The following is a 13533-nucleotide window of genomic DNA, read 5'->3' as shown; positions in this document are numbered from 1 at the left end:
ATTAATATTTATCCCTCTACCAGCTAATGGAGGGATAAATAATGTGTCATCTGCAAATTTTATCAGTAACGATTTTATATGTCCTCCCAGCTCCCTGTTTAAAATGTTGATGAGCATTAAGCCTTTCTCTAAACTTCTAGTATTCACTGGTGATTCTCTGTTGATAACTATGTTTTTCAGAGCTGTCAGTTAACCAGCTTGCAGGCTAGTAGAGAGAATTGTGTGTGTTTTATTGATACTCTGAAGTACATAATTTTAATCAAAACAGTGTGCTGAAATAAGGGATATTCTAGCATATATCATAGTAGTAGAATTACCAAGCAACTTGTAAGCACCTCCAAACATAAAACCAGGTTTTCTTTATGAGACCTGTTTTACATAAACCATAAACATATTATTATTCTTATTGTTGTTGTTATTATTATTAATGGTTTTGATTATATTCTCCCACTTTGATTTTCTATTTGCTGAGTGTCTTGTAAAATTTTTCACTGGCTTACCCAGAATTGATGTCTGACTTTTTTTTTTTTTTTTTTTTAATAATGGAACACTAAAGTTATCTTTTTAGAATACTAGGGTGGGTTTTTTTCAAAAAAACCTATTACAAGGTCATATGAATAAGAAAATGGTCACTGAAGGGCCACACTCAGGTTCTTAAGATGAGAATTTCAGCCCCCCTGATTTGTAAATGTCTATGCCTAGAACGGATATTTATCTATTTTTATTAGTTAGTACTGGACTGAAAAGTACTTCATTGACCTCATCTGATACAAGTGCTTCATATTGCCTCTTTTAAATATGAAAGCTAAATTTTCATAGAAAATGTCTTTTTTTGTGCATCCTTATTATCATTTTGACTATTACCATTTAGTAACGGAAATATTCCACTCGTAGGATCTCTTTTACTTCTACTACACTTTAAAAATTATCTTTTTTATTGTTCTGAGTGCTGCAAGAAAAGTAATTTTTTCCTTGAGACCTTTCTGAATTTTCTTTATATTTTAGCTTCTATTTCAGACAAACCAGAATATTCATAATTGAGATATTCAGTTAACATACTGTTAGTGTTGTACCCAGTTCAGGTGAACTTCAGTTTCATATAAGCACTGGGAACCTCTCCAAGATTGAGCCATTCCAGATACACTGATTTCAAGCTTTTGAATTGCTGATACATCACTTTGAATAAATACTATAACATGCAAAAGAGTAGGAGTTTTGACTGTGATGCTTCTATAGTGCAAAACACGTTTTAAAATTTTAAAATTGCATGGGTGTTTCATGATTAATTATCCTCTTTGTATTTTTGACCAAACTTTCATCTTACACCTGGAATTTTTTTTCCTACTTAAAACAACAAACACAAAGGATTTGGTGGATTACCATTTACTCCTGAGGTGCAGTGATCCTGGGTTGCTGGAAACAGCCATTTGTAAGGCTATCTGGAAATCTATAATCGACCTACTCATGACATTTTGCAGAAAGCAGTCTCAGTTTCTGTCCCAGACACTAAGTTTGGTTAAATAGGGAACATCTCCAGATCCATAGATGATCCTTACTCCTCATCATCCCTGCATCCCTTGAGGCTCATATATAAATAATAAAAAAGTAAATATTGGACTACCTGGCACCCCAAAAGCAGAAACAGCTCTGAACATTTTATGAACATTCTATTGATAAATATATTGAAGATGTCACCGTTTACAAAAATTATTTGATCCTTCTTCTTAATGTTAACACAATATCTTTCTCTAAAATTTCAGTGTGGTAAACCAAAGCCTGTCCCGTGTTTGGGATACCTTTATTTTGCTGTGGTAATTTTTTGTACTTCTTTATTTGTCCCAACAAAACATTAATCTTTTTGCTAGAGATGGGAGAAGGTAAAATATGAAAGTAGCAAAAATCCTTAATGCTTAAACATGTACAAAAATACATAAGTAGTAATCTGAATAGGCATTAATTATAACTTTGAAATGTTTACATTGCATATTTCTTCTTTCCCTGTGTGCATACATGTGAATATTTGTATGTATCTGCATGTATTTGTATATATACATACAGAAATATGTGCATACATATAAAAAATACTGAATGTGCATCAGTCTGATACCCTCTCCTTCTCTTCCACTTTCTGCATAAAGTATTGGGAAATTTTAACTTTTCTTGGTTAAAATTACCTCTATTTATTTATTACTTAAATGTATATTCTGATAGGCATAGACACACGTGTTTTCCTGAATGAACTTCTGTCATTTGTGCTTCTCAGATTTTTCAGGGAAGACTATAAAACCTGGGTGTCTTCCAAACGGTCTGTCCTGGTCCATTTGAAGGGCTGTCTGAGGGTCTGCAAGTACAAGGTCCACATTGGCAAAGTAACAAGTGAGAGGATATGAAATGTGCAGTGAGAAAACAGGTACAGGAGGTATCTGTCATTTTCTCTTACAGAGTGTCTCTTCATATTTTTTGTCTTTACATTTTCAACCTTAACGTGGCTTGAACTTTTGTGGAAAAACCTATGCAAAGTGGGATCTTGCAGCATAGATCATGTGATAAATGGGATGCCTCTCAGGAACATAAATCTGTGCTGGTGCATCCTGATGCAGAATTGGTGTTGATGCTAACATGTCATTTTCCCAAATGTTTCAGAGTCCTTTGGGCTTGCCATGAAGGTAAGGATTTATCTTCTAATCTCAGAACCACTTTTCTCTGTCTGGATTAGCCATGAGCAGGAAAGTCATTAACATTTATGAACTGGGGATTAATAACACTCCAGAGCATATTATGTAGTCTGTTTATCCCCTGCCCAGCCCCTTAACCTATGTCTCACGTAGAAAAAAAATTGGTAGCACAAGCCCCTATTCACTTGGAAACCTAATTGAATCACAAAATAGCCGAGGTTGGAAGGGATCTCGAGAGATTGCCCAACCTAAACCCCCTGATCAAATAAGGGTCACCTACAGCAAGTTTCTTAGAACCATGGTAAGAGGGATTTTGATTATGTCCACGGATGGAGACTTTGCAAATTCTCTGGGCAACTTATTGTAGTGTTTGATTACCCTCACAGTTAAAAAAAAAAATATTCTTATGTTTAAATGGAAGATCCTGTATTTCTGTTTGTGCCCATTGTCTGTCATGTGCAAACTTGCTGAGGGTGAATTGTCTCTTCAATCAATATACAGTTTAAAATACAGATTTTGAAAGTACTGACCCTTATCACAAATCCTTGGGATAAACCACTAGTAACTGGCCTCCATGGACTTTGCTTATCACAGACCCTTTAAGAATAGCTGCTAGAAAGTTTTCAGACCACTTCACTGTCTATTTAACAAGCCTGTATTTAATCAGTTTGTCAATGGGTGATGATGTCATTACATGATGTCATTACTACAGGTAAATCTTCCTTGCCCAGACTTTCTCACTGCTCCTGGGGATTTATCAAAGGTCTTGGAATTCCTGATATTAAATCTTATCAGTAAAGACCATGGCAAATAAAGCACTGAGCATCTCAGCCTTTAGCATTTTGCCAGTCCCCTCCCTGAATTCATAAGCAGGCCTATATTTTCTGTAAGTTTTCCTTTTGTTGATGAAAAAGTCTTTCTTGTTACCCTTCATGTCTCTTACCACAGTCAACTCCAAGAGGCCTTTCTTAACACCATCCCTTCACACTCAGTCTCTATAATCCTCCCAGGTCACCTGACCTTGCGTCAACCTCTTGTATTCTTGGTTTGCATAATTGTGTTTTGTCAAAAACTTCTTGTCCATCCATGCAGGCCTCCTGCTGCCTTTGCTTGATTTCCTGCTAGTTGTGATGGACTATTCTAGTGCTTGGAGGAGGCAGTCTTTGAAAATCAACCAACTCTCCTGGACGCATCTTCTCTCCAGGGATGTATCCCATGGAATTCTTCCAAGCAGGTCCCTTAACAGGTGAAAGTCTGTTGACATAAAGTCAAGTCTTGTGATCCTGCTGTTTGCTTTGTTAGGCCCTCTCATAGTCCTGAACTCCACCATCTCATAGACACTGCAGTCAGTCTGGCCCCAACTTTCCTTTGTTTAAGCATAGAACTATTCCTCAGCTAGTGTCTACCTCCCTCTGAAGAGTCAGTCTTAGAAACAATGCATGACAAGTACTGAGCTTTCTCTTGTATATTAACAATGGACCTCCTCTGAAATAATATAGCAGAAATTATTATGAGCCTGATCCAAAGGACATGGAGGTCAACAAGAAAATTTTCATACTTTATGCTCTATGGATTACAGTTGATGACAATTTTTTTCAGTACAAAAAATAGAGAATATAAAATTTAATCAGTAAAAGACAAATGCAAATCTAACAAATGAAGGGTATTCTGATTGTAAAGACTAAAAGCTTGATGAGTTGTTGAACTTGGTGCAGGAACATTTGGAGATTAAATATCTGTATAGGTTCATAAAAAGCCCTTCACGAAAGAAAAAACCATCAAGACTAACACATAAAAAGGCCTCCCCTTTTCTTAGAAATCTCTGCATTGAAAATTGCAGTTTGCATTGAAGACTGAAAGAGTATTCTGACAAAATACCACTATATGTTTACCTTACCTGGGCATCCACAAATTGTCAGTATTAGAGAGAGGATACTTAATTTAGTGGATTACCATATGCCAAAATACTGTCATGCAGAGTCCTGATGTAAACACCTAAGTTGTCAGGGGAAAAATGTCTGAAATGACTGGGAGATCTGTCATTGTTTTAAGTGGAGTTGGGATTCAGCTCTACACAAGTCATTTTAGGAAATCTCTCATACTTTGATGTTATAAACCAAAGACCTGTGGATCAATCTATTACGTCACTGTGAATCAAATTAACAAAGCTCTTCATACTTGTTAAGAGGACCTGCTTTTCTAAAAATAATTAAATCTGTGTGCTTTTTGGACATATCTGCCATCATTAAAAATTGAACTTCTCAACAAAATGGAAAGGTAAAAAGTGCTACTCTTTGCAACAAGTGGCAAGAGTAAATATAATGCAAGAAGTTTAATCTTGACATTTATGTAGACATAAAATAAAGAAATAATCCCATCATGAAGTGGTTTGCTGCTTTTCCTGTTAGTGTTTCTTTTATACAAGTAATTTTGTAGGTCCAAATTAATTTCTGGTGAAAGTCTATGAAAGCTCTGCATCAAGAGAAGGGATAGATTTGCTGGGTAATCTTTTTATCATTCCAGTCAATGATAAGCCCAGCACTTTACTCACTGTTTCTCTTTGTGAGTTAATACACAGTATTGGATTTCCTCTTCATATTTTCATTTGTCCTTTATGTGGGCATTTTTTTTTTGTAAGTTTCCTCAGGGGATGAGGCAAAGGTGTCATTAACAAGAAAGCCTTCAAAAATCCAGCTTTTTTTTAAAAAAAATAAAATTAAAGTGTATTTCTCTATTGATCAACATTTTACAGCTAATAATTTTGTTGTTTTGCTGGACAGGTTATTGGAATTATTAGTAGCCAGGAGACAACATGTAATTATAATAATGTAAATGACAACTGGATTGAGGAAGAAAAAGAGAAAAAGGACAGAAAAAAAAGAAGAAAAGAAAGAAAGGACAATAACAACAAAAGCAATGGACTGTATCTTTTACTGCTGTGAGTCACACATATGATTTTATTAAAAAAAATATAGACTAATTTCTGGTCCTATTTGTTATTGTGTGAATCCAAATTCATTACAGAGCATTTTTGTATTATTACAACTGAGGTTGGAATCAGGATCATGTAGGAGGAGTGAATGACACATGTCCTCTTGTACACTGAGACTCTTGTTCAGCCTGCTTTGTTGGCTGAGGATAGGAGTGACATTTTCATTTGTATTTAATATGTACTAAATGGTAAAAGTAAATCTAGCTGAGATTTCTGAAAGTGACACTGCTACCTGGCAATTCATGCAGTTGTCATCTGGCATTGTGTGCTTTTAGTGACAGGGTTTCTCATTTCTCATTAAAATAAAATCTTTCACACTTTTATCCTTTCTTTGCATTTCTATGCTGAAGAAACAGAATATATACCTGGTAGAAGGACACGGAGCTTCCTCTCACCAGAACTTCATCCTATTCTGAGACTCATAAGATGAATCCTCTGGTAGCCCCTATTTTTCTCAGAGGTAGTCCAGACACTTTCTTAGAACTATCCATGTCTAACCGTAGTTGACATGAGTGCCACTTCATGTATCTACAAAATTGTCCACTCACATTTTGACCAATCTATTTTTAAAGGCAGAGCCTGGCTACAGATGTATTTTCTGTTTCACAGGGAATTACATTATTTCCATAGTTTTCACTCTTTTTAACTTGATAATTGTGGTTTAACTGCAGCTGGTAACTAAACCCCACACAGCCGTTCACTCACTCCCCACCAGTGGGATGAGAGAGAGAATTGGAAGGGTAAAATTGAGAAAATGTGTGGGTTGAGACGCAAACAGTTTAATTGGGGAAGGAAAAGCCATGCATGCAAGCAGAGCAAAACAAAGAATTAATTCACCACTTCCCATTGGCAGGCAGGGATTCAGCCATCTCCAGGAAAGCAGGGATCCATCATGTGTAATGGTTACTTCGGCAGACAAACGCCGTCACTCCGTATGTCCCCCCCTTCCTTCTTCTTGCCCCAGCTTTCAACGCTGAGCCCAACTTCGTATGATACGGAATATCCCTTCAGTCAACTGGGGTGAGCGGTCCTGGCTGTGTTCCCTCTCATCATCTTGTGCATCCCCAGCTTACCCTCTGGTGGGATGGGGTGACAAGCAAAAAAAGCCCTGACACTGTGTAAGCGCTGCTCAGCAATAAGGAAAACATCCCTGAATTATCAACACTATTTACAGTACAAAGCCAAAACACAGCCCCATACTACCCACTGTGAAGAAAACTAACTCTATCCCAGACAAAACCAGCACAAAATCCAGCACATTCTCCACTGGTGGTTCCAGTGGGGTGCGAACACATGATCTTCTGTGTGGAAAGCAGATGACAATAATAATAGAACAAATATGAAATTTTCTCAGGAACGGGAGACTGAAATAAAGTAATAATGATTTTTATTTGAAACTTGCTTTTTCAAAGAAAGTGAAATGATTCATTGCGATGCTCATGTTTGATTTTATACACTATAAGCAGCTTTAAAATGATACAAAAAAGGTTGTACTGAAATGGAAACATCTGAACATTCTGTTCCATTACAAGCTCATCAAAACAATCTTCTCAGATTTCTTCATAATGAAATTTTATTAGAATTGATAGATTTTCACACAAGCATGCAGTTTTGACAAGCATTTTCTGAAAGAAAGAAAAAAAGGTTAGTAGAGGACATCCTGCTAGCTTTTTAAAAAAATCTCTGTGTTATATTAAAAGAAAAAAAGAAAAAATTAAAAAGCAACCTCACCAAAAAAAACAGCTAAGCAGTTCGCTTGGGTTCTCTTTAGAGAATTAGCTACAATGGTTCTTCCACAAAAAGATTTAATTACTTTGTACTTAAAGAATATTTTTTCATTCAAGGATCTTTAATTTACATACAAACTTTTACACTCAAAACATCTCCAAAGGGTAGTCTAATATAGTTGTTCTTATTTTCCCATTCACGTGTTAAGATATATTTTAAATTATTTGCAAAAATGAACCTTGAGTTTGATGCAGAAATCCAGACTGAGATATTGCCACATTAGACACCATTAGGCAGGCACCTAATGGTGCCTGGTACATCTGTTTTTTAAAAATAAAATAAAGTAAAATCATCTTTTGTGGATAAATGTTACAGATCAGTCATGTGGAGTATGAAGGGAGAGGTTGCTCTATCATGATGAAGAATCAAAGAATCACTTACGAGGAAAAAATAGTGGAACAACCCACTTTTGCTTCTTCTGCATAAATAATACAACCCAAGGACAATTAGCATTTCAAGAGTGGTTTCTTGTCATATCAAGCACCACTTCAGAAGCTAAATTATATAGACAAGTCTCTATTACAATGGAAAACACAGTGTGACAAAGAAAAATATTTCACTTCACTAGGTAAAATCCTTTATTTAAAGGCCAGGTACAAAAGAGACAATGATCTTTGCTCTTGGACACCTACTAGCCATTAATGGGAAAATTCCTCTGAAAACATACACATGCACTTACAACTTGGGCTCTAATGAGGACTTTGCTGTTTGATGACGACACATCTGGCGTGCTTTCAGAACTCTGCAGTCCCAATTATAAAGCTGTCCAGCAGGAAAACCCATTACAGATCTGAGCTGTCAGACCTCCGAAATGAGGTTGAAGAAAAAAAAAAAAAAAAAAGAAAAAAAAAAAGAAAGAGGCAAAGGAAAGGGGTTAAAGATGAAGAAAAGGAAGAAAAGAAAGGAAAGTAAGGCTTGATTTGGGGAAAAAAAGTAAAAAAAAAAAAAAAAGTAAAAGGTAAAATGCTTTTAAAGAAAAGTTGTTCCTAGAGCCCCCTATAATGTGACAGAGCTAATTTGTGCCTTCAAAGATCTAAAGAGCCTGCTAGCTGCGAGTGGCAAAGAGGTTACTTCTGGCATGGACGGTGGGCATCAGATAACATAACACAGAAAACTTCTGTCCCCCATGGAAAAGTTAATGAGATCAACTCTTTTAGGAGCCCCTAAAAGTGTTCCTTCAACCTCACCCCATCCACATCTCATTTTTGCAGCCAAACAAAAAGTCTGGTTGAGTTTAATTGGCCAACCAACGCTTTGATAGCTGGGGTTTTTTCCTTGCCCTTGGGGTTACTGAGTGTAGCAGAATTAGGCCATCTTGTGGAAACATGAAGGTCATTTTTCATCCTCTTTTTTTTGTTTGTTTTGCTTTGAGGGAGGTATGTGCATTTTAAGTGCCATTGAAAATACAGGTTTGGTGATAAAATTCCATAAATAGCAAACCTTTTAAACCTGTCAGCTTTCTGTGTGAAGTCCCATCATTCTTAGTGAGGTCCAAAGATTCTCCAAGGCAGCTCTAAGCAAAGCATACACAGAATGACAAGTGGTACATCTGTATCATAATGTGGTGTGATCTAATTTACGTATATAAGAGACACGGCTTCAGTGTTATAGGACTCAACTATTACATCCACAATGCATTAAACAGGCAAGGTATGCATGTGGGGGGGTGACTGCATTGCATGGAGCTGTGCGAAGATATCCTTTTTGCAGTACATGTATCAAACAGTAGTCTGCACAGAAAAACTGTAAAAGTAAATGTTCAGCAAATTTGTTGCACATTCCAGAGGCCACGATACCAGTCTCTGTCACAGAACAACAAAAGATCAGATATATAAATCTAGAAGGAGCCTACATAACCTTAAATATTGGTCTCATGTAGAACTGCTATCTCAATAGTGTCCTTTAGCACACTAATCACCGGGACAATTGGTCTTCCCACTACTAGTTTGTCTGTAGCTTGAACTCGAAGCATATAAACTGACAATAAAGGTCTGAACTCGAGAAATACATGGAAAGGATGGGTTGCGGGGCATTTGGTCCTAACTGCATCTTTTCTGTTCCACCAGTGTGTCTTGTGAGAGCTTGGTTCGAGAGAACAAAATATTCTTGGATGTTTCCTAACCTGGGAACTGCAGACCTTGAACTCAGTCCACACCTGCATGGAGTCCATATGTAAAATGGAAAGTCTGGGTTAGAACCCAGCCTGTCCTAGCACAGGACTATAGGTATTTTTGTGTGAGTCTCAGGAACTGAAGCAAATTTTCTGAGGTACAAGGCTCATGAACATAAGACAATATTTCTTGTTGAAGTAATCACTCCAGGTGAAATGCTAAGCTGTCTAGATTCTCTATAGATCCTCTCACAAACTCTGCTTTTCCTTGGTCTTCATGAGCCATTCCCTTCCTGTACTGTACATCCTCGACACAGAGAGGGTTATTTTACCCCTTTACCCACCTCTATTGTCATTTATCCAAGCCATTCTCCCCTCTGTCAATAGGGCTAAGGAAAATCACTCCTCAGTGTGGGAGGCCTGGGACTTTAATCTCTCCTCTTTTTCACCTCTTAGGATAATGTGAAAACATTTTCCTTCAGAAAACATGTTTATGCAGCATCAGCATCAAAAAGCCATTTTCTTGTTTTCCCTAATGACTTTATCAGACACACAGCAACACAATGAAAGATGTTGTTGTTATTCCTTTTCCTTTCCTTGATCTTTATGTTTTCATGGAAACATCATTAGTGAGGATAATAGTTGTGCCAGAATATATTCAACACATGGGCCTGACACTCTTATTCTAATGTATCGCCAAGATGATCTTTTTTTTTTTTTTTCCTTTTTAAGCTCCCTGGCATTCATCAAAAGCCCTTTCAGAAGCAGAAAACCTTCTGCCATCTTTTAGAGGGAGGATGCAAGAAACTTCCCCTTCATCTTTCCATGTTGTGGGATTGATATTTTCATAGGCTGGTAGTGTCTGAAATACCAGCTTCTTGCTCTTTCTCCAACCTGTTTTGTGATTTCTTTTCGCTCTGGAGAAGGAGGCAACTTGGTCTACACCAGCTATGCTGCCTACCAGTATGATAAAATATGATATCCCTCCAAGTGCTGTCAGAAACATCCACTATAATTAAAAATGACATAAACAAACAACCAAAACCCAAATAGACAAATGAAAAAAAAATCCCTGTATTCCACTGTCTAGCTATTTGTCCTGGTTAACCTGGTGCTTTCATTAGCAAGGCTTTTTCACTCAGGTGTGGTGATCACAGTACATCAATCTAGAGTCCCAGCTTTTCTAAAGTAACAATATCCATAACCAAAATCCTCTTTGCTGAGAGATGCCACCGCCTTTCCTATGCCACCTAGCAGCTGCTGAAGAAAGCATGACTTTAGTGTCACTGAACAGTCATTTTTCTGGGAATTATGTACCAGTTTTGGGCTTCTGTATCTCCATTTCTCTGTGAGATGTTATCAAGGAATGCCTACAGGAAAATCAATATCTAAAGACAACCGAGCTCAGCTGTGAGGCACAGACAGCACATGTCCTCAAGAGTTTAGAGACCCCTTAGACAGTGGAGACAGAAAGTAAATAAGGACATAATGTTACACACAGAGCAGCCTCAGGAAGAAGAACTCACTTGACCGACTCCCAGTGCAACATTGCTTTTGTATACAGCACTTAGAGCCTGTCTTCAGAGAATAAACTTCCATTAGTTGGTATTCGGAAGCTGTGTAACTTAAACTTTGTGTGAAAGAGTCCAAATACATAAGCTTTACTTTTCAGGGCCTGCTCATTTGCAATCAGTGTTAGGTTGCGGCTCAGCAGAGTGGGTTTATTCCTTTTTGGATTGTCACACAGGGAGGAAGCAGATACAGGTCTCTGACATCAGCTGTTGTATCATCTTCCCAGCCACAGGGTCTCTCAGATCTCTGAGGGTACCCACTCAGCCATACTCCTTGGTTATATGCTGGTGAGCATGTATGCAAGGAATCGGAATGGCTGACTGTCGTTGGAGCTTGCTGCAGTAGGTCTCTACTTCTTTAACTTTACAGGCTAGTTTGCAGAGAATTATGTATTTTTGGGGGGTGTTATTTGCTCAAAGGAAAAGGCTAGAAATGCACATTATTTTTTGAGCACTTTCTCAGCTGGTCTCTTAAGAAGAGACTCCTACAATTGTTCCCCTCAGCAGTGAGACTTTCTCTCTGTATATCACTAGAGTCCCCTGTTCACAGTTCATCTAGAAGAGAGTGAACTGCTCAGCCTCACTTCATAGCTTTCAGGTCCCAACTGAGATCTATTCATGAGATGCTCTACAGTACAAATCAAGGGACCCCTAGGGTGCTGTATAAATTCATAACAAGGAATGATCCATTCTCAGCGTTGCATGCAACAACACTTGAAAAAAAAAAAAACAAAACCAAAAAACAAAAAACCCACTGTATAAAACATTGGGAGAAGGCAGAACCACAGGGGGACCACAGAATGGTGTGACAGAAACACCAGATCCTCCAACCCCCAGTGATGTCAGGGTCCCTGAATGCTGGGCAGCAGATGCAGGAGCTGGGCAGTCCCCTTCACAGAGAAGGAATGGAGGCACCGAGGGGCAGTGGGTGAGATCCATACACTTCATCTGAGGATGTGCCCATGTGAGGAGTAGGATTGTCCTAGGTTTTCTTTAGAGATAATGGTAAAACTTGACAGTCCTGTCCAGATCTGAACCATGTTCTGGAGATTTCTCTTTCTCTCTGTCTTAGGTTTGGGGGAAATAGAGGAATTAATCACCTAAAGAAGGCAAATATCCAAAATTAAACAGGATAAGATAGGCCCGAGGGTATTACCCAAAATTTAATAAACCTAACTATGATAACTCTCAAATTATGCCACAATTTATCAGTCTCTTGAGTAGACCTTAATTCATTTTTTGGTTACAGCCATTTGCCTCCTTGTGCCCTTCTTCTCTTCTGTGTGGTAACAGAGAAATAATAAAACCCAGTAATGTAACTCGATCTTGGGACACAGCAAGGTGACTGGAAAGTAGCCTTGTGTAAAGGAATCCCGAAGCAGTTTCAGACAGGTAGGGCTAGGTTTATGCCTCATACAGACACCTGTGTCAGGTATTAGAAACAATTGATTTCCACTGAGGAATATTTAAGAAATGCTGCTCCTTCCACTGTGTGGAAGTCATTAAACAGTTCTTGTATGATGATTTGTCTGGAATAAACACAACTTGCTGAGAGCCTCTTCTAAGCTGGCCCTGCAGCCAAAAGACTTCAGTGGTAGCCCAGTGAATCTGTCTGAGACAGAAAACCTCCAATTACTTGTTCTTTCACTACTGCTTAGTGGATCATTTTCAATGTGTCCACTATTAATGTGTTACATCTCTGACTATAGCAGGTAGAAAAACTGGTCACAGACTAAGACTGTATACCACAAAATACTAGTGAGTATTTCAAAATATGGAATTTTTTTGTGCGTGTTTCCTTAAAATGTTTCACAGCTTGGGTTTATTACTCTGTCTATATCTGGACTTGTTCAACTGTCTTTACCTGGACTGAATTTTGGCAGTTTAATGACAGCACTACTTCATGAAATTTCCAAGAGTTTTGAAATTTATCTGAGAATGTAATCTCTAATAATTACTTTCCTCATTCTCTTTTCAGTTCTGACAGAAGAGGTATAGAATAAAAATACGCTCGCTCACCCCTACCCAGGGGAAAAGAATTGGAGGTGTAAAGGTAGGGAGACTTGTAGGTTGAGATAAGAACAGTTTAATAATTCAAGTAAAATAAAATAATTATAACAATAATAGAAAGTACAAACAGGTAATGCACAATGCAATTGCTCACCACCTGCTGACTGATACCAAGCCTGTTTCCAGCTAGCAATCCTGGAAAAGCCAAGATCCCAAAAACACCATCCCAGAAGTGAGAGACAACCCCCTCCTCTCTGTCCACCCCTCTTTTGTATACTGAGCATGACATTACATGATGTGGAATACTTCATTGGCCAGTTTGGGTGCAGTGCTCTGGCCATGCTCCCTCCCAGCTTCTTGTGCACCTGCACACGGGCAGGACAGGTG

This window comes from Athene noctua, chromosome Z, assembly GCF_965140245.1.
Source record: "Athene noctua chromosome Z, bAthNoc1.hap1.1, whole genome shotgun sequence".
NCBI classification, from domain to species: Eukaryota; Metazoa; Chordata; class Aves; order Strigiformes; family Strigidae; genus Athene; species Athene noctua.
The sequence above is the reverse complement of the archived record's forward strand: the minus strand, read 5'-3'. Positions refer to the sequence as shown.